A 23,056-nucleotide genomic window follows, 5' to 3' on the forward strand; every position below is an offset into this window, starting at 1 on the left:
CTTTGATGAGGTTTGTGTTTTTAAAAAGCAAGCACTAAAAGGAAAATTCTAATCCATGAGCCAGAGCCAGGTCCCACTCACTAGGGTGCCTTTCAAAAGTGCAATACAAATGTTAGTCTATAATCATTTTGCTATATGTGAATACACTCGTAGAAATTCTAATAACTCAAGGAGCAGCTGTGCTAGCCAAAAGGGACCAACATCTTCCAGGTAGCTTATCCACCAACGCATTTACAATTTCTGCACCTTTTCATTACACCTAAAACAATAACCAAAAACAAACATACAGAAATTCTCTATATTTTTTCCTCCTTTTTTTGTGGACAAAAACCAAAAGAAGGTAATTTAATTTTATAAATTCTGGATTTGTTTTTCTGAAATAGTAAGCACATACAGAGATACAAGGACTTCCAAAATACCAAAATTTTAATAGATCCTTTTCTGAAAATTGGACACTTAGGACAAATCCCATAGATCTAAAAGCACAGAAATTTGGAGATATTTTAAAATCAAGACAGAAAAAAAACACAGATTCTTGGTTTTACAGAGTAAAAACATTTAGTGTAATATTGCAGTTACATTTTCTGAAAAGCACACCAGAGCCTCAAATCCAGGCAATTTGTACAAGGATAGACTGTATTCAAACAAGGCCCAAAAGAGTTCAGTCTGTGTCATATGAATTTTACACAAATCTACAATTTTACTCTGGGGAGCAAATCAAAATCTTCCTGACAAAGTACAGATCCTACAGCGTTTGTTTTCCTCGCGACTGCCAGGAACATAAAATTCAAAGTCATGTTTTTCATTGCAGTAATTTCTATACCCTCGATCTGCTAAAACTCTTATGACCAGTGATGGGGGTGGCAGCTATATTTCTCTGCTGCCAAATGCTTTGCTCTGGACAGAGGCCAATTACCCACAGAAGAAAAACTCCACAAAACTAACATCAGAGGAGGACATATAAGTGAATTTTAGAAAGAGCTCCTCAATCCATCCCTCTACATTCCTTCCTATCTTGCACTATGATCCAGTTATACTGGTAACCTCACTGTCCATTTTATACCACGTGAAACCAGTCATCAAAGGCTGCCCTGAAACTTCACTTTCTCAGCCCATCTCCTTGAGATTCCCACATTCATCATTCCATAGGCCTTCCTCAAGCTTCACTGAAAGGAGTATTTCCCCGAGAGTTTGTTGTTTAGAAATGGACTTATTCAGTCTCCTTACAATTTTTTTCTTGAAATCCAGGGCACTCAACTTCTGACAGCTTTGTAGACATTTCCCTAGAAATCCCTACCTTGCTGACTTCTCTTTAAACAAATTATACTCAGTGAAAGTTCTCAGTTTGGGGTTTTTTTTTGTTTGTTTTTTTTGTTTGTTTTTTTTGCCGTACGCGCGCCTCTCACTGCTGTGGCCTCTCCCGTTGCGGAGCACAGGCTCCGGACATGCAGGCTCAGCGACGATGGCTCACGGGCCCAGCCACTCCGCGGCACGTGGGATCCTCCCGGACCGGGGCACGAACCCGTGTCCCCTGCATCGGCAGGCAGACTCTCAACCACTGCGCCACCAGGTAAGCCCTTGGGTATGATTTTTCCACAGTAACTTTTTTAGAGAAGAGTTAGAGGATGCCATGAGGAAAACACATCTACCTGTTATAGACACAATTCCTGTTTACCATTTATCAAACACCTCCATCAGGGACAAGATACAACATCAGATACCATACAGGTAAGTTATAAGCAAAACAAATGCTTATCCTCTACTTCCTCTTATCTTTTTACATTTTCAGAGCTTCCAAAATGCTTGGCTGAAGCATTTTATGTACCAATTAAAGTTATTTTAACACATAATTTGAATTCCAGTTGTGTTTTATTTGACATTTTCAATTTTTATCATCAGCTGACACTCTCCTGATGTCTGTCAACAAAACTTAGGAACACAATAATTTTTCTTAAACTCACAGAATCCTGAATCTAGGAGTGAAATTGGTCCTATTTAAGGAAGACTACATTTACATGCCCCTCTCTCAGGAAAAAAACAATTTACCTTTGTGTAAAATTTCTGAAGAGGAATATTCCATACTCTCTCTTTTAATATGTCCCTGATCTCTCAATATACCAATCAGATTTTTTTTATTCCTAATGTGTAACTTAAATACATAATCAAGTTAACCCAGGGACCTAGTATTTGTTTTTATTCTCTCTACCCAAAACCCCTATTATAGTCTCTGGCACATAGCAGGTGGTAAGCAAATATTTAATGAATACCCATAAGAGGGAAAAAAATGAACAGAAGGAGACATGGAAGAAAAGGCAGAAGAAAGAGCAAGAAGGAGGAAGGAAGAAAGGAAAGGGAGATAAGGAGAGAACAAATAAATACTAAGAAGAATCAAACATGAATTCAGCATTCAAGCAATTAACAGTAGGTAGCAAAGATGTGAAATGTACATAAATAATCATAATACAAAGTAGAAAATATTAAAGGGCTACAGATAAAATGTTGGGGAAAATCAAAAGAAAGTTTTGTAATTTCTAGATAAGAGAGATCAGGAGCAAGTCAATAGAGAAAACATTTGAGGTGCCTTGAAGAACAGGTAGAATTCAGACAAGTGATCATAAGGGGAAAATGTAATCCAAGCAGAAGTCATGAATGTGAGAAATCACGGGATGAGAAATAAAGTATTTTCAGGGAGTATAGAATATGGAAAGGAGTTCCTTTAGTATCCAGGCTTATAATGATATAGCAGAGGTATTACTAATGATTTGGGAGACCATTTGAATGAGTAAGGAAACGAATGAATGAACAAATGAATAAACAAATGAATTAGGTTAGGCCTGGCACTTTAACAATAAAAGAGGAATATGAATATGGCTTCTACTATCAATCTGCTGATGTCAATTGCAAATTACACTTCTATCTCTCTGTAAGGGATCTTTTGGGAAAGGCTTCTTCCATCAAATTGGGTCTACTTGAATTTAAAAAAATGAATGCCAAAGCTATCTTGAGAAAAAAGAACAAAGCTGGAGGTATCACACTCCCTGACTTTAGACTATACTACAAAGCTACAATCAAAACAGCACAGTACTGGCAAAAAAAGAGACACACAGATCAATGGAACAGAATAGAGAGTCCAGAAATAAACCCACACACTCATGGTCAATTCATCTACAACATAGGAGGCAGGAATATATAATGGAGAAAAGACACTCTCTTCAGTAAGTGGTGTTGGAAAAACTGGACAGTTTCATGTAAAAGAATGAAATTTCATCAGAACATTTTCCCACACCATATAACAAAATAAACTCAAGGGACTTCCCTGGTGGTCCACTGGTAAATAATCTGCCGTACAATGCAGGGGACCCGGGTTCGATCCCTGGTCAGGGAACTAAGATCCCACATGCTGCAGGGCAACTAAGCCCACATGCCACAACTACAGAGCCCACACGCTCTGGAGCCCATGCACCACAACTAGAGAAGAGAAAACCCGCACGGCACAACTAGAGAGAAGCCTGCACACTGCAACATTGAGCCCATGCTGCAACAAAAGATCTGGCATGCCTCAAGGAAGATCCTGCGTGCCACAACTAAGACCCGATGCAACCAAAAAAAATTAAATAAATAAATAAATAAATAAACTCAAAATGGATTAAAGACCTAAATGTAAGACCAGAAACCATAAAACTCCTAGAAGAGAACATAGGCAGAACACTCTTTGACATGAATCACAGAAATATTTTTTTGGATCTGTCTCGTAAGGCAAAAGAAACAAAAACAAAAATAAACAAATGGGAACTAATTAAACTTAAAAGCTTTTGCACAGCAAAGGAAACCATCAACAAAATGAAAAGACAACCTACTGAATGGGAGAAAATATCTGCAAGTGATATGACTGATAAGGGGTTTATATCCAAAATATATAAACAGCTCATACAACTCAATATCAAAAAGAAAACAAACAACCCAATCAAAAAATGGGTGGAAGACCTAAATAGACATTTCTCCAAAGAAGACATACAGATGGCCAAGAGGCACATGAAAAGATGCTCAGTATCACTAGTTATTAGAGAGATGCAAATCAAAACCACAATGAGATATCACTTTGTACCTGTCAAAATGGCTATCATCAAAAAGTCTACAAATAACAAATGTTGGCAAGGATATGGATAAAAGGGAACCCTAGTACACTACTGGTGGGAATGTAAATTGGTGCAGCCACTATGGAAAACAGGATGAAGGTTGCTCAAAAAAGTAAAAACAGAGCTACCATATGATCCTGCAAGTCCACTGCTGGGTATATACCCAAAGAAAATGAAAACACTAATTCAAAAAGATGCACACACCCCAGTGTTCACAGCAGCATTATTTACAATAGCAAAGATATGGAAGCAACCTAAGTGTCCACCAACAGATGAACGGATGAAGAAGATGTGATCTATATATACAATGGAATATTACTCAGCCATAAAACAGAATGAAATTCTGCCATTCGCAACAACATAGACGGACCTAGAAGGTATTGTGCTTAGTGAAATGTCAGATAGAGAAAAACAAATATTCTGTGTTATCACTTATATGTGGAATCTTAAAAATAAAACAAATTAATAAAACAAAACAGACTCACAGATATAAAGAACAAACTAGTAGCTACCAGTTAGGGGAGGGAAGGAGGGAGGGGCAAGATAGTGGTGTGGAATTAAGAGATAAAACTACTATGTATAAAATAAATAAGCAGCAAGAATATATTGTACAAGACAGGGAAATGTAGTCATTATCTTATAATCTCTTTAAATGGAGTATAATCTATAAAAATATTCAATCACTATGTTGTACACCTGAAACTAGCATAACATTGCAAATCAACTGTACTACAATAAAAAAGAATGACAATTTTAATTATTTCACATTTGCATGCCAATTTATTTGAATCCCAAGGATATGGGAAATCAATATGAAATAGATTGTTATTTTCCTGTTAACAATACAGAAATCCAGTGTGAGTTTGCTTTCCGTGGCTTTCTTTTTATTTCTGATATTTTCTAACATTTAAAAGTCAACAGAAAAGGCTCTGTTCCTATTCTTCCACTTGCCTGTTTGTTCCCCACTATTTATTACATGTACACGTTAAAGACTGGCCAACCAATGGGTCAACGAAGTACTTCTCTTGTTGGCTTTTATGGCTGAGTTATTTCTATTAAAGAACTAAGAAATAGGACACACCGCTGCACAACTGGTCCTGGCAGAAATACCGACTCTAAAGTAAGATGGATAAAGCAAAATCATATAAAAGCCGGTGAGATTAGTGAAAGCTTTAACATACGGCTTACAATGGGGGAAATCTCTTCTGACAGTGATGTTAGTTAAAGATTATATTTGCTGAAAAACAACCTCAGCCACTATCAAGTTCTAATGGAGTTTTCACTCTACGTCAAACTTCCTATACAGCATGATGATTTATTTTCATGCCTCAGTTCAAATAAAATTTTAAACATATATCAGAAGAACTTAATCTCTTTTTTATGTACACAAATGTTCATAGCTGATTTATTTGTAATAGTCCCAAACTGGAAGCTACCCAGACATCTTACAATGAGTGAATGATTAAACAAACTGTGGTCCATCCGTACCATGAACTACTACTCAGCAATAAAAAGAAAGTATTCTCATACACAACAACTTAAATGAACCTCAAGGAAACTGTGCTGAGTGGAGAAAAAGCCAGTCATAAAATGATACATACTGTATGATTCCATTTATGGAACCCTCATTAAATAAAACTATAAAGATGAAGAACAGATTAGTAGTTGCCAGGGATGAGAGATGGAGGAGAGGAGATGAATATAGCTATAAAGGAATAACATGAAGGAGTCTCATAGTAATGGTACAACAGCCTTTTGGTTGTGGGGGTCATTACACAAGGTTATACATGTGACAAAATTGCATAGAGCTATACACACACACACGTGAATGAGCGCATGCATAAAATCTGAATAAGCTCTATGGATTGCACCAATGTTAATTTCTTACTTTTGATATCATGCTATAGTCATGTAAGATGTTAACTCTGGAGGAGGCTAGAAGATGGATGCACAGGACTTCCCTGTACATTTCTTCATAACCTCCTATGAACCTATTATTATTTAAAAATTAAAAATTTTTTAAATATATGGTCAATTCATATCAGAATGTGTCAGAGGATCACTTCTACTGAACTCCAACAGTACTAAATCCAGTACTGAGCACAGGTTAAGGTACAAAATACAGCAGCCCTCTGTATCTGGGGGAGATTGATTGCAGGACCTCCCCCCCACAGATACCAAACCTGCAGATGCTCAAGTCCCTTATGTAACATGATGCAGTACAGTTGGCCCTCTGTATCCTCGGGTTCTGCATCTGTGGGATGAATCCACAGTTGGTTGAATCCATGGATGCGGAACCCACGGATATGCAGGGCTGACTGTAAATGCTTTTTGAAGAAAGGAAGGGAGAGAGGGAAAAGGGAGGAAGATGGACAACATCCCTAGCAGATCTAAAATTGATGAAAACCTGATTTGGAGAATGTTACAAAGTTGTCTTAAGTTTTCAGTATACCTTTATACAATGGGGACACTACCATCAACTTTGTAAGGTAGTTGTGCAAATTAAAGAAACATCCATGGCATTTACTAAGAGCTTGGGAATCAGTAAGTATTCACTCTCTTCCAGTAAGCAAAAAAAAAAAAGAAAAAGAAAATTCTCTATCATTTTCTTCTTCTTTCCTTATTCCCTTATTGCATGACCTTATTTCTTGATAGAATTATTTCTTCTTCCTTCAACAACCATCAGAGACAGCAAAGATTAAACATAAAATCAGAGCTCATTTCATCCAGGCACATCTGTTGTAAGTATGCCTAAGTTTAATCACTGAACTACAGAGTCACAGTTCTATAAGCTCTCAGAAGCACAGAATCCCATACACAATTCACCACGGGGCTGAAATGTTATAGCACTTTAACAAGAGCCATGCTTTGAACATTTAACACCTAAGCTCTCCACCTCTGTCTTCTTCCCAAGGTAACTGCAATCCCCCTTCTCTCAGTGAATATAATCTCCCCTCACCTTTTTTGTCCTTTCAGTGAATTATTAGAACCTGCGCAGATGGCAAAAAGAACACTAGAAAAGCGATGTCTTCAAGTACCGGCCCAACGAGGGAATCCATCCAGGAGGGCTTCAAATGTCACAGTCGAGCAGGTCAAGGACCAGCAAAGCAGGAAATGGTCCCAGGATCAGCTGACGGAGAGGCAAATATCCCAAGGTCACTGGGTCCTTGCTGACCTCAAGGGTCAAAGCAGACACAGCAGAAAATGGGCAGCACACTGAGAGTCAACTTCGTATCACGTTGCCATCTTTTCAGAAAACACTTTCCCATCTCTAAATGTGCCTACTTCTTTACATTAATCTGTATGTTAGACACCAAAAAGACAGTATAAGAGAGAGGTCAGACACAAGGACAGACTGAAACCCAAGGCCAGGGGCCACGGGGGTGGAGAGGAGGTGGAGGTGGAATACAACAGTAGGGGGTGGGGAGGGACACTCAGCAGAAACCGAGGAGCATGAAGACAGGAAGCAGGGGCGTGTATGTATTCATGGCGTGAAGACAACACGGAAACGGCCGCCTGCTACCACTCAGAACATGAGCAGCTGATGCCAGCAGGGCTGGCTGAGGCTTCCAAGATGGGACAGACAACCAGAGGAGCCTGGCAGAAGTGGGAGGTGCCTGGGAGAGTGGGAACAGCAGCTCCAGGTGAGCCAATTCTAATAGCGTCAGAACTGAGGCAGAGCCATAAGGTAGGTTCGCCATGGGTGAGATTCCACCACAGTGGGGAAAGGATGGTTAAGGTCAATTATCGGCCGACTCAGACTGGCTTGCCTGTAATTACTCATTCAGCACCCATGTTACAGATGCAGTTCCCAATCCCTCTTACAGCCAAAGGTCACACAGTCAGGGTGGAGGCCCCCCTCCACCGATCTGTTCACAGGGGAGCACATTCTCTTTCAGTCTCTTTTTGATCAGAAGGGGGAGGATCAGAACACCTACATAGCTGTGTCTTTTCAGGCCAACCAAGCCCTGGCAGTGCGTTTCCTTGTAATAACTTCCCGGGAATTTGCTCCACTAATGAGACCCCTCCAACCGACAGCTGGTTACACAAGCTGCTCTCAGAGAACAAAAGCTGCATGTTGAAGTAACCAGTATTCCCCTACATGCATACACATGCACACACACAACGGTACAATTCATAAACTGTGGTCAGAATGAACCCAGCACCAAATAGAACAAAGGCTGCCTCCAGCTTAGACTCAGAATTTCCACTTTTTCCTTTGCCAGGTCCACAGCCTGTGCTATACTTGTGTTCACCCATAGAGCAGAGGTGGCCACAACTTGCAATTCTGGGTGAAATGTGGGTGCCCCATCTTCTGGTCTGCCACCTTCTCTTCTCTCTCAATAGCCACCACAGAAGGGACTCACTGTCCATCTCAGAACATCAAGAACATACCTCATCCCTCTAAGAACAGCATTCTGCTGGGACAACAGAATTCCAACCGAATCACTCACTTATCTGGTCATATTAAAGCAACTGTCACCACTACCCACCTATTAGAATGGCCAAAATCCAGAATGCTGATAACACCAAATGCTGGAGAGGATGTGGAGCAACAGGAACACTCATTCATTGCTAGTGGGAATGCAAAATGGTTCAACAACTTTGGAAGACAGTTTGGTGATTTCTTACCAAACTAAATATACTCATCTTACAATCATGCTCCTTGATATTTACCAAAATGAATGGAAAACTCGTCCACACAAAAACCTGCAAACAGATGTTTACAGCAGCTTTATTTATAACTGCCAAAACTTGGAAGCAGCAAAATGTCCTTCAGTAGGCGAATGGATAAACTGTGGTACATCCAGACGATGAAACATCATTCATTGCTAAAAAGAAATGAGCTATCAAGCCATGAAAGGACACGGAGGAAACTTAAGTGCATATTAGTAAATGAAAGAATCCAATCCGAAAAGGCTAAATACTGTCTGACTCCAACTATATGACATTATGGAAAAGACAAAATTATGAAGACGGTAAAAAGATCAGTGGATGCCAGACGTTGGGGGAGGAATGGATGAATAGACGGAGCACAGAGGATTTGGGAGGCAGTGAAATTACTCTATATGATACCATAATGAATGGATACATGTCATTATGCATTTGTCTACACCCATAGAAAAAACAACTCCAAGAGTGAACCCCAGTGTAAACTGCGGACTTTGGATGATAGCGACGTGTCAGTGTAGGTTCCTTGATTAAGAGTGGGGAGGCTGTATGTGCGTATGAGTAGGGGTATGTGGGAACTCCCTGTGCGTTCCATTATTCAGTTTTGCTGTGAACCTAAAACTGACTTAAAACAATAAAGCTTATTGATTAAAAAAAAAAACGCTTCAGAGACTGACAAAGCCAAACAGAAACAAAAATACTGACATACTAAATTAGTGGTGTGTTGTGTGTTTATGTGTGTGTTCGAATAGATACTATATTATAGCACTCTAAAGGAATGCTGGTTTTACTAGATGTGGCAAACTATAAGACTTCAAGTAGGGCAGAAATGAATGCAACTGCTTCAGTTTTCTTTGCAAAGGAGCCCATAATAAAATGGTAGAGGCTAAAGGAGGGAGTTTTTATCAATCAAAAATCACAACTCTGATTCTCTATCAAAATGAGCCTCACTGCTATGAGCTGCATTACAAACTACTGCAGGAAAACTTGGAAAAGGAATTGTTTTTATCTGTTAGGCTAGTGTAGTGATTACCATTTCCTCAAATTCTTCACTTTATATTTTCAGAGCAGCAAAAATATGATATAATAAGTCTTACACTGAAACCACATTAATTAAATCTTCAAAAACTAATCGGAAAGAAAGAATAAGGAAGCCTTCTTGGGATTTTGACTTAATCACCTTTAGGGACTAAAGGTAGGATTAGAATTTAAGTATGTCCTTAACAAAGAGGGTGATGCAAAAGCAGTCCTGGCCAGTTAACAGCTAGAGCAGTGCTGTCCAATAGACAGATACTGCCAGTCACATACGGCATTTTAAACTTCCTAGTACCTACATTTTAAAAAACAAACAAATGAAATTAATACTGATGGTATATTTTATTTGGCTCAATGTAGCCAAATGTTTACCATTTTAATATGTGGCAGCAGCAGCCATATTTCAAGGGATCAATAGCCACATGTGGCTAGTGGTTACCATATTGAACAGCACATATTTTGACTTTCAGTGGAATTCTAAACAGTCCCAAGCTTCCCCTTCTCAAATATTAATTTATTCATTCAAATACACTTATTGAATCTCTTCATACGTGTCATTATTCTTGCTACAAGGACTTCACCAGAAGAAGCAGTAATAGACTTAAGTCACCGCTTCAATCTATGCAAACCTTAAAAAAAGGTTAAGATCTATTTTAATGTGAAAACCAGTTCAACTTCAATTTTTATTATTATTATTAATTTTATTTCCAGTTCATATTCTTCCCACGTGGTTTGAAAAAGCAAAGAATTTCTCATCTCAAGTTTATCTTTGTGATTCATAGTGATGTTGTACATAGTTCTGTCTTAATAATCTACAGATTTTCAAGATGCAGAATAAATCAAGAAATATCATGTGCAAGGCTATTTGGGGCCTGCATAACAAGTGGATGTAAGTGCAGTGAGAGACGAGAGGAAAGGAAAGGAACAGAGGAGAGAAAGCTGAGGTGGAGGGCAGATATAACATCATTTCATACACATAAATTCAAGGAATCAGGAGTTTAAGAGCAGGATGTTCATACTGAATGACTTTCACCCAAACAGGTAATGTGACCTGGGTTTTAAAAACCTGTGTAAATGTTATAAAGCAGGTTTTCAGAGCAATGAACCTTAATTACATGCACCAATACATCTGAAAGAACAAGAAAGCAGAGTTTAGCCATTGCATTTGTGCATTTTAAAGACTGTCGCTTAATAAACACATAATGGGCCTTCCTATTTCATTGCAGCATAACTTATCCCAGCAAAGAACCAGAAACAACCTAAATGCCTATCGTTAGGAGAACAACCCAATTAATTATGATGACCCATATTATGAATGTTTTTAAAGAGGTAAACTTTTATGAGCTGACCTATAGAACTTTCCAAGATATCATTGAGTAGAAAAAGCAAGTTGCAGAAAAATGCCTAATATATAAAATATGTATACATCCCATGCTGATGAAAGTTACACTATCTGAGGAGGAACCTGGGAGAAGGTTGGTTGAAGGGACGGACAGGGAGTCAAAAGAGATTGGACACTTCAGTCTTCTCAGCAATATTTTAATTTCTTTATAGAGAATGCATTCATATTTTACTTGCAGAGAAAAAAAAGAATTTAAAACAAGGCACACCCTCAAATGTGCTTATCCAAAATCAAAATTTAATACATTAGAACCCACCATACTCATGCTTAGGTGTTTGTGCTCACCTAAGAATAAAGCTTCTCCCACTATATCTGTGTGTGTATTTGAACATGTGGATGGATTCTGAATACAGAGAAGTAGTTCCTCTGAATTGTTTATTTTAAAAAATTCAGATCTCTGCAAGTCTTCTCATGTAAAGCTGAACACATCAGCATGTTTCTACATATCTGTGTATGAATCAGGGTCTTGGTGATACTATGAAATAAAAATAAAATGGAGAAATAAACCAGATGAGCTTGACGCAAGATTGCAACTGTGATTCACAGCTCTTCATCATCTTTGATCAACTTTATAATAAACCCGATTTAGAATTTATAATAAATCTGATTAAGAATTTATAAAATAAATGCTAACTGCTGAAGATGCTATTGTCATTTGCTGATATGGACCTCTTCTCCCTCCACAGGAAGACTACACTCCTCCATCCACTGATGTTGGATTCGGCCATAAGATTTGTTTGATCCAAAGGAATGTGAGTCATGACATACACTGCAACGAAGTAAAAGCTTTAAAGGTGACCAAGTGGTTTGTCTTTCTCTTGCTTCTGTCCTCACCACAAGAGGCACATCCCACATAGCCTTTGAGCTACTTTACGACTTTGTAAACTGTGGATAACTGATAATAATACAAAATAATCCTTGTCTATAGACATGCAAATACATTCTGTCTGGTGGAGAATCAGTTGACTTCCCTTCTCCATGGTGGAAGAAGTTTTGCCCGGCCATTTGCACATTTCTAATTTATAAATGTGTCTATTCTTTGGATTGTCATCTGAACTGCTTGTAACTTCTTACCAGTTCCCTCATTAATAATGAGTTAATGAAGATCTTTAACACACATTTATTTTACATCTGAATGAGTTATAATTTTACTATTTAAAAAAATTATCTTAACAGTGTTAATATGCATTAGATAATTTTACTATGCATTTAATCCTCCTAACAGCCCCATCTTTTACTAATGATGAAATGGAGACCCAGAGATTAAACAACTTGCATAATGCCACACAGTGATAAACAGTAGAGCTGGAAATCTAAACTCGAGTCTAGTTGAGAGAAGTGCCACTATTCTGAGAAAGGAGTGATTAGTGTGGAACTGGAGTATCGCAAAATCAGAGAAATATCAAGGTCCAGTTCCTTTGTCATAGGAGGGAACTGGGGCACAAAGGTCTAAAGATTTTGTGCATGCCACATAGCTTATTTTGGGTAGAGACTAGAACTCAGGGCTCCTGACACCCAGCCCAGTGATCTTGGGTTCAAGGAAGAAGATGAATTTGACCAGGGTCTTGATGGATAAGCAGAATCAATAGAGTTGGCAGGACACAGGAAACAGACGTAAGGGCACAGTGTGGATATGTGGTATGGCAAAAAAGGGAAACCCCACCACCATCACCACAAGGTCCAAGAGCAGGTACACAGCAGGGGGTGTGAAAGTGGGAGGAGGTGGGCAAGGAGGCTCTGTATCCAGACGTTGTCAGAGGCACCAAAGAGCAGAAGCCACAGGTGTGTATTGGAGGCGCAGCTCTGCTTGGTGGAAAAACACCAAGAGGCTGTGAAGTGAGCTCTCTACTTTCCTAGAAGTCAGGAGATGAGATGCAAGGCTGTATGACCTTGGGCACAACCCTTCACCATATGAGCTTTCTGTCTCACCTGAGGCTGAACAAGATGACATCTAAGATTCCTTCTAGGACCAAGCTACAGCAAGGTCAAAAGAACAGATAAGATTTAAGATTCCTCCTAAATTGATGGTGGTGGTGTGTTGCATTATAATTGCATGCGTTACAGAAATCCAGGATGCCATAACTAGTTAGAAAAGCCATGTGCTGTCCTGGAGAAAACAGGCTGCATTGAGGGGTTTTTTGAAGAGGAGTGGAAACCCCAGGGCTTAAAGAGGAAAACAAAGCTACTTGCTGTCGCTCGACTGAGTGTTAGGCTCTGTCTCAGATCAGCAGGAACTTCACAACAAGGCTAGGCTGCTTTTTTCTGGTTTAATGTGTCACTATCAAGAATTTCTCACACCCTGAGAGTTTTCCCATCTCTCTGCCACCTGGGCATACCATGCTCCTCACAATTGCAAGGCAAGAATTGGGGTCACAGTGAATCCATTCACTGCCAAGGGTGTGTGGAGACAGCCACTGCCAGGAAACAGGAACTTTATTCCCAAAAGGCACATGTGAAATACAAGATGAATGCATAAAGAGAAGTGATCAGACTGGAGGGTACAGAGCAACTCTACCTAGAAGGAATGATCAGTCCTGCTTCTCTTCTCATAGATTAAAATCTACCACCCCATAGTCACATATATATCACTTTGAAAACGATAAACACACACACAGACAGTGCCCTCTCAGCCATCTACACACCAACCTGTTGAGTCTCGCTATTCACAGAACGGCCAAGGACCCGGGGCACCAGCATCATCCATTAGAAATTCAGAGTCTCAGGCCCTACCCCAGACCTACTAGATCAAAATTTGTATTTTAGCAACCTTGCCAGATGATCACATTAAAGTTTGAGAAGTGCTGCTTGTACAGTGTGTCTAGGAGTGATGAGGCAGCAAAGCATGGGTATACAAAGGACTAACAAGCAAAGAGATGGAGATGGGGAAGACCAGGCCATGAACTGGAAAACAGGAGCTCTATTACCAGCACAATCCATTCAGAAGGTGACTTCTCAAAACTCATCCTCAACTGAGATCAGCTGACAACTCTAAGACCTTCCCATGGTGAACTGAGGACAGAACCCAAAGACAGGGAGAAGCAAGATGGGAGGGGCTGTATCTCTCTTGATTGCATCCCAGCAGAATCAAATGTCAGTTCCCAAAGCTGTCTTAGGATGCAGGATGCACTGTGGTGAATCTGCTGTCTCTTTGTGACTCAGCCACAGCTGAATGAGCTTAAAGAAAAGGGAGAAGCAAGCCATGAAATACAGTAAATTACAGGTTAATCTTCCCTACCCTGGAATTCATTCAGTAGTTTTAACGAACTTACAGTCTGGAAGGCAGGGTGAAGAACACATATGGAATATGTTGGCAGCAAGCATGTCATGCCACCCTGTGCATCAGAGAAGCCCAATTCCCTTTGTCATTAAAGGGATAAATGTCCTTCCCCCATCAGTACTTTGGCAAAGGAAAACAAACAAAAATTGCTTTCCATTATTGCTGTTATCTACTCTGAAGTCCCAAAGAATGCAGATTGTCAAGGGCTTATTACAGTAAGAAGTGGTTCCCAAGACACAGTCAACTCCCATAACTTATGCCCTCACCTTGCACCATGTAGACAGGGGAAGGCCAAGGGCCCTGGGCCTTCACTGTGCAACTCTAACCAGTTAGTTCTCTGTGGGTTACTTCCTTTGGCTTGACCCACAGACCTTAGAGAGGTGTTCAAATGACTTGCATCTAATTCAGGTTAGAGGAAAATCTAGAGACTCCTGAAAGGATACTGAGTTAGCCACAGAAAAAAAATATGGCACCTGGGTTTATTAATGCACTCAGGCTGGACATGGACATTCAAATATATCCACAAAAGGATACAGTTTATGCTCTTATACTCAGTTCCCACCAATCACCATCAGTAATTTTCAAATTATGGGGTGCCACCCATCAGTGAATAAGAACATCAGTTTGCTGGGTCACAGTCAACATTTTGTATGTTAATAAAACAGAATAGAGGAGATAGGTTCAAGATGCCGGAGTAGAAGGAGGTGCACTCACTCCCTCTTGCGAGAGCACCAGAATCACAACTAACTGCTGAACAGTCATCGACAGGAAGACACTGGAACTCACCAAAAAAGATATCCCACATCCAAAGACAAAGGAGAAGCCACAATGAGATGGTAGGAGGGGCGCAATCACAACAAAATCAAGTCCCACAACCGCTGGATGGGTGACTCACAAACTGGAGACCAATTATACCACAGAAGTCCACCCACTGGCGTGAAGGTTCTGAGCCCCACATCAGGCTTCCCAACCTGGGGGTCTGGCAATGGAAGGAGGAATTCCCAGAGAATCAGACTTTGAAGGCTAGCAGGATTGACTGCAGGACTTCAACAGGACTGGGGGAAAGAGAGACTCCACTCTAGCAGGGTACACACAAAGTAGTGTGTGCACCAGGACCCAGGGGGGAAGGAGCAGTGACCCCATAGGAGACTGAACCAGACCTACCTGCTAGTGTTGGAGGGTCTCCTGCAGAGGCAGGGGGTGGCTGTGGCTCACTGCAGGGACAAGGACACTGGCAGCAGAAGTTCTGGGAAGTACCCCTTGGCATGAGCCCTCCCAGAGTCTGCCATTAGCCCCACCAAACAGCCTGTACACTCCAGTGCTGGGTCGCTTCAGCCAAACAACCAACAGGGAGGGAACTCAGCCCCACCCATCATTAGACAAGCAGATTAAAGTTTTACTTAACTCTGCCCACCAGAGCAACACCCAGCTCTATCCACCACCAGTCCCTCCCATCAGGAAACGTGCACAAGCCTCTTAGATAGCTTCATCCACCAGAGGGCAGAGAGCAGAAGGAGGAAGAACTACAATCCTGCAGCCTGTGGAACAAAAACCACATTCACAGATAGATGGACAAGATGAAAAGGCAGAGGAATATGTACCAGATGAAGCAAAAAGATAAAACCCCAGAAAAACAACTACATGAAGTGGAGATAGGCAACCTTCCAGAAAAAGAATTCAGAATAATGATAGTGAAGATGATCCAGGACCTTGGAAAAAGCATGGAGGCAAAGATCGAGAAGATGCAAGAAATGTTTACCAAAGACCTAGAAGAATTAAAGAACAAATAAACACAGATGAACATAAAATAACTGAAATGAAGAATACATTAGAAGGAATCAATAGCAGAATAACTGAGGCAGAAGAATGGATAAGTGACCTGGAAGACAGAATGGTGGAATTCACTGCTGCCATAAAGTACAGACTAAAGAAAAAAGAAAGAAAAGAAATGAAGACAGCCTAAGAGACCTCTGGGACAACATTAAACACACAAATATTTGCATTATAGGGATCCCAGAAGGAGAAGAGAGACAGAAAGGAACCAAGAAAATATTTGAAGAGATTGTAGTCAAAAACTCCCCTAACATGGGAAAGGAAATAGCCACCCAAGTCCTGCAGAGAGTCCCAGGCAGGATAAACTGAGGGAGAAACACACCAAGAGACACAGTAATCAAACTGACAAAAATTAAAGACAAAGAAAAATTATTAAAAGCAACAAGGGAGAAACAACAAATAACATACAAGGGAACTCCCATAAGGTTAACAGCTGATTTTCTCAGCAGACATCTTACAAGCCAGAAGGGAGTAGCACAATACATTTAAAGTGATGAAAGGGAAAAATCTACAACCAAGATAACTCTACCCAGCAAGGATCTCATTCAGATTCAACAGAGAAACCAAAAGCTTTACAGACAAGCAAAAGCTAAGAGAATTCAGCATCACCAAACCAGCTCTACAGCAAATGCTAAAGGAACTTCTCTAAGTGGGAAACACAAGAGAAGAAAAGAACCTACCAAAACAAACCCAAAACAATTAAGAAAATGGTAACAGGAACATACGTATTGATAATTACCTTAAATGTGAATGGATTAAATGCCCCAACCAAAAGACACAGGTTCACTGAATGGATGCAAAAACAAGACCCATACATATGCTGTCTACAAAAGACCCACTTCAGACCTACGGACACATACAGACTGAAAGTGAGGGGATGGAAAAAGCTATTCCATGCAAATGGAAACCAAAAGAAAGCTGGAGTAGCAATACTCATATCAGATAAAATAGAGTTTAAAATAAAGAATGTTACAAGAGACAAGGAAGGACACTACATAATGATCAAGGGATCAATCCAAGAAGAAGATATAACAATTATAAATACATACGCACCCAACATAGGAACACCTCAATACATAAGGAAAATACTAACAGCTATAAAAGGGGAAATTGACAGTAACACAATAATAGTGCGGGATTTTAACACCTCACTTACACCAATGGACAGATCATCCAGACAGAACATTAATAAGGAAACACAAGCTTTAAATGATACATTAAACAAGTTGGACTTAATTGATATTTATAGGAAATTCCATCCTGAAACAACAGAATACACTCTCTTCTCAAGTGCACAGACAACATTCTCCATGATATATCACATCTTGGGTCACAAATCAAGCCTCAGTATATTTAAGAAAATTGAAATCATATCAAGCATCTTTTCTGACCACAACGCTATGAGATGAGAAATCAATTACAGGGGAAAAATGTAAAAAAAACAAACAAACACACGGAGGCTAAACAATACATTACTAAATAACCAAGTGATCACTGAAGAAATCAAAGAGGAAATCAAAAATACCTAGAGACAAATGACAAAAAAACAACGATCCAAAACCTACAGGATGCAGCAAAAGCAGTTCTAAGAGGAAAGTTTATAGCAATATAAGCCTACTTCAAGAAACAAGAAAAATCTCAAATAAACAATCTAACCTTACACCAAAAGGAACTAGAGAAAGAAGAACAAACAAAACCCAAAGTTAGTAGAAGGAAAGAAATCATAAAGATCAGAGCAGAAATAAATGAAATAGAAACAAAGAAAACAATAGCAAAGATCAATAAAACTAAAAGCTGGTCCTTTGAGAAGATAAACAAAATCGATAAACCATTAGCCAGACTCATTAAGAAAAAGAGGGAGAGGACTCAAATCATTAAAATTAGAAATGAAAAAGGAGAAGTTACAACAGACACCGCAGAAATACAAAGCATCCTAAGAGACTACTACAAGCAACTTTATCCCAATAAAATGGACAACCTGGAAAAAATGAACAAATTCTTAGAAAGGTATAACCTTCCAAGACTGAACCAGGAAGAAATAGAAAATATGAACAGACCAATCACAAGTAATGAAATTGAAACTGTGGTTAAAAATCTTCTAACAAACAAAAGTCCAGGACCAGATGGCTTCACAGGTGAATTCTACCAAACATTTAGAGAAGAGTTAACACCCATCCTTCTCAAACTCTTCCAAAAAATTGCAGAGGAAGGAACACTCCCAAACTCATTCTATGAAGCCACCATCACCCTGATACCAAAACCATACAAAGATACTACAAAAAAATAAGATTACAGGCCAATATCACTGATGAATACAGATGCAAAAATCCTCAACAAAATACTAGCAAACAGAATCCAACAACATATTAGAAGGATTATACACCATGATCAAGTGGGATTTATCCCACGGATGCAAGGATTCTTCAATATACACAAATCAATCAATGTGATACACCATATTAACAAAGTAAAGAATAAAAACCATGTGATCATCTAAATAGATGCAAAAAAAACTTTCGACAAAATTCAACACCCATTTATGATAAAAACTCTCCAGAAAGTGGGCATAGAGGGAACCTACCTCAACATAATAAAGGCCATATATGACAAACCCATGGCAAATAACATTCTCAATGGTGAAAAACTGAAAGCATTTCCTCTAAGATCAGGAACAAGACAAGGATGTCCACTCTCGCCACTACTATTCAACATAGCTCTGGAAGTCCTAGCCATGGCCCACAGAGAAGAAAAAGAAATAAGTGGAATACAAACTGGAAAGGAAGAAGTACAACTGTCACTGTTTGCAGATGACATGATATTATACACAGAGAATCCTAAAGATGCCACCAGAAAACTACCAGAGCTAATCAATTAATTAGGAAAACTTGCAGGATAAAAAATTAATGCACAGAAATATCTTGCATTCCTATACACTAACAATGAAAGATCAGAAAGAGAAATTAAGGAAACAATCCCATTCACCATTGCAACAAAAAGAATAAAATACATAGTAATAAAACTACCTAAGGAGGTAAAAGACCTGTACTCAGAAAACTATAAGACACTGATGAAAAAAATCAAAGATCACACAAAGAGATGGAGAGATATACCATGTTCTTGGATTGGAAGAATCAATATTGTGAAAATGACTATACTACCCAAAGCAATCTACAGATTCAGTGCAATCCCTATCAAATTACCAATGACATTTTTTACAGAACTAGAACAAAAAATCTTAAAATATGTATGGAGAGGGCTTCCCTGGTGGCACAGTGGTTGAGAGTCCACCTGCCAATGCAGGGGACACGGGTTTGTGCCCCGGTCCAGGAAGATGCCACGTGCCACAGAGCAGCTAGGCCCATGAGCCATGGCTGCTGAGCCTGCACGTCCGGAGCCTGTGCTCCACAACGGGAGAGGCCATAACAGTGAGAGGCCCGCGTACCACACACACACCAAAAAAAAATGTATGGAGACACAAAACACCCCAAATAACCAAAGCAATCTTGAGGGGAAAAAAATGGAGCTGGAGGAATCAGGCTCCCTGACTTCAGACTATACTACAAAGCTACAGTAATCAAGGCAATATGGTACTGGCACAAAAACAGAAATATAGATCAATGGGACAGGATAGAAAGGCCAGAGATAAACTCACCCACCTATGGTCAACTCAGCTATGACAAAGGAGGTGAAGATATACAATGGAGAAAAGGCAGTCTCTTCAATAAGTGGTGCTGGGAAAACTGGACAGCTACATGTAAAAGAATGAAATTAGAACACTCCCTAACACCATACACAAAAATAAACTCAAAATGGAGTACAGACCTAAATGTAAGACCAGACACTATAAAACTCTTAGAGGAAAACGTAGGAAGAACACTCTTTGACATAAATCACAGCAAGATCTTTTTTGACCCACCTCCTAGAGTAATGGAAATTAAAACAAAAATAAACAAATGGGACCTAATGAAACTTAAAAGATTTTGCACAGCAAAGGAAACCGTAAACAAGAGGAAAAGACAACCTTCAGAATGGGAGAAAATATTTGGAAACAAATCAACAGACAAAGGATTAATCTCCAAAATATATAAACAGCACATGCAGCTCAATATCAAGAAAACAACCTAGTCAAAAAATGGGCAGAAGACCTAAATAGACATTTCTCCAAAGAAGACATACAGATGGCCAAGGGGCACATGAAAAGCTGCTCAACATCACTAATCATTAGAGAAATGCAAATCAAAACTACAATGGGGTACCACCTCACATGGGTTAGAACAGTCATCATCAGAAAATCTACAAACAATAAATGCTAGAGAGGGTGTGGAGAAAAGGGAACCCTCTTGCACTGTTGCTGGGAATGTAAATTGATACAGCCACTATGGAGAACAGTATGGAGGTTCCTTAAAAAACTAAAAATGGAATTACCATATGACCCAGCAATCCCACTACTGGGCATATACCCTGAGAAAACCATAATTCAAAAAGAGTCATGTACCAAAATGTTCATTGCAGCTGTATTTACAATAGCCAGGACATGGAAGCAACCTAAGTGTCCATCAACAGATGAATGGATAAAGAAGATGTGGCATGGGCTTCCCTGGTGGCGCAGTGGTTGGCGGTCCACCTGCTGATGCAGAGGCCACGGGTTCGTGCCCCAGTCTGGGAGGATCCCACGTGCTGCGGAGCGGCTGGGCCCGTGGGCCATGGCCACTGGGCCTGTGCGTCCGGAGCCTGTGCTCCGCAACAGGAGAGGCCACAGCAGTGAGAGGCCTGCGTACGGCCAAAAAAAAAAAAAAAAAGAAGATGTGGCACATATATACAATGGATATTACTCAGCCATAAAAAGAAACGAAATTGAGTTATTTGTAGTGAGGTGGATGGACCTAGAGTCTGTCATACAGAGTGAAGTAAGTCAGAAAGAGAAAAACAAATACCGTATGCTAACACATATATACGGAATCTAAGAAAAAAAGAAAAAAGGTCATGAAGAACCTAGGGGTAAGATGGGAATAAAGACACAGACCTACTAGAGAATGGACTTGAGGATATGGGGAGGGGGAAGGGTAAGCTGTGACGAAATGAGAGAGTGGCATGGACATATATACACTACCAAATGTAAAATAGATAGCTAGTGGGAAGCAGCCGCATAGCACAGGGAGATCAGCTCGGTGCTTTGTGACCACTTGGAGGGTGGGAGGGAGGGAGACGCAAGAGGGAAGAGATATGGGGGCATATGTATATGTATAACTGATTCACTTTGTTATAAAGCAGAAACTAACACCCCATTGTAAAGCAATTATACTCCAATAAAGATTTTTTAAAACAAGAATCTGCTGTATCGCACATGGAACTCTACTTCACTTTGCTGTACAGTGGAAACTAAAACAACTTTTTAAAACAACTATACCTCAACAACATAATTAATTAATTAATTAATTTTTAAAAAAAGAAAATGAATTGAGTTCCATCTCAGTGCCAGGCACTGTACTAAAAGCTGTGAAATAATGGTGTATTATTTTTCACCTTCTACAAAAATAAATAAATAAAAAAAAATAGAATAGGATAGGAAATATCAGATGTAGTCACCGGTAGTAAGATAAAACTTTTATTTCCGTGTTGAGTGTGAGAGAGTGTGTGTGTGTGACAGCATATGTGTGTGTATGAGTATGAACACACACTGAGCCACAGTGTGTGTTCATGTGTTTTTCACTGTGGGTCACAGTAAGCAGGAAAGGTACTTGCTGCCTTACAGCACCTGCAGATCGGCCCCTTGCTGAAAAGAGAAGGGAAGAATCATGGGAAGAGAACAGGAAAAACCAGTTTCCTCATATAATAAGCTTCTATAAACAGACAGAGGAAGAAATCAAGTCCTCCTGTGGCCAGACAGATGGGACTGGAGCTTCTAGGTACTCCCCTCTTTCCTCCGTCCCCTCCCCCAGTTACAGCTCAATCAGAAGCCACATCTCATAAATCTCATTAAAAGGAAGAAAAGCTGATTTGTGCTCTTCTTCACAGATTTGTGCCTCGCACAGAGGTGCCAATCTGGCGTGTGGACTTCCCTTAGCAGTAGAAGAAAAAAGAAAGCCTCAACAAAGCGGAGATCCTTTTCTTCAACAGAGTTTTCATTAAGGTCCTTGTTCTCTACAAAGATTATTTTCCTTTTCTGCCCTGGGTATGTTCATGGTAGCCCCCACTCACAAATGCACAGGAAAACTAAACAGAGGAATTAAGAAGATGTCCAAATCATCTACATCAGAATGACTGTAATCAGCACTTATGATGAATTTTAATGCAAACACCAAGTCATAACCCCACTTTTGTCACCATATCCCAATGCCCCCAAAGTGAAACACAGAGGCAGGATAGCACATGGCTTAAAGGTTTGGGGTCAAGAGCCAAACCAACATCATTTGAAACCAAGTCCAACTATTTTCTACCTTGAGAAAGTTATATTCTCTAAGACTCCGTTTTCTCACCCATAAAATAGGGACAATAATAGCCCCTACCTTGGAGGCTATAGTAAAAACTAAATGAGATACATGTGGAAAGCACATAACCCAGTGCCAGGAACATAATAACTATCATGTATTATCATGTATTATTATGGCTATTATTATTATTATTATTACCATCACAGTCATTAGCATTTCAAATCAAAGTTTGATTTCTCCTCAGCCTAGCTTGTTTGTTTTGAGATCTATA

The 23,056-nt window shown here is 39.7% G+C and overlaps 1 protein-coding gene across 4 annotated transcripts in view; it reads right to left on the bottom strand.

The window, feature by feature from the left end:
- Nucleotides 1-23,056, bottom strand: part of PDE1C (phosphodiesterase 1C) — a gene marked incomplete at both ends in the record, with an annotated part of 536,637 nt that overhangs the window by 207,958 nt on the left and 305,623 nt on the right. The gene's annotated exons all lie outside the window — the stretch shown is intronic.

This window comes from Hyperoodon ampullatus, assembly GCF_949752795.1.
Source record: "Hyperoodon ampullatus genome assembly, chromosome: 9".
Lineage (NCBI taxonomy): Eukaryota > Metazoa > Chordata > Mammalia > Artiodactyla > Ziphiidae > Hyperoodon > Hyperoodon ampullatus.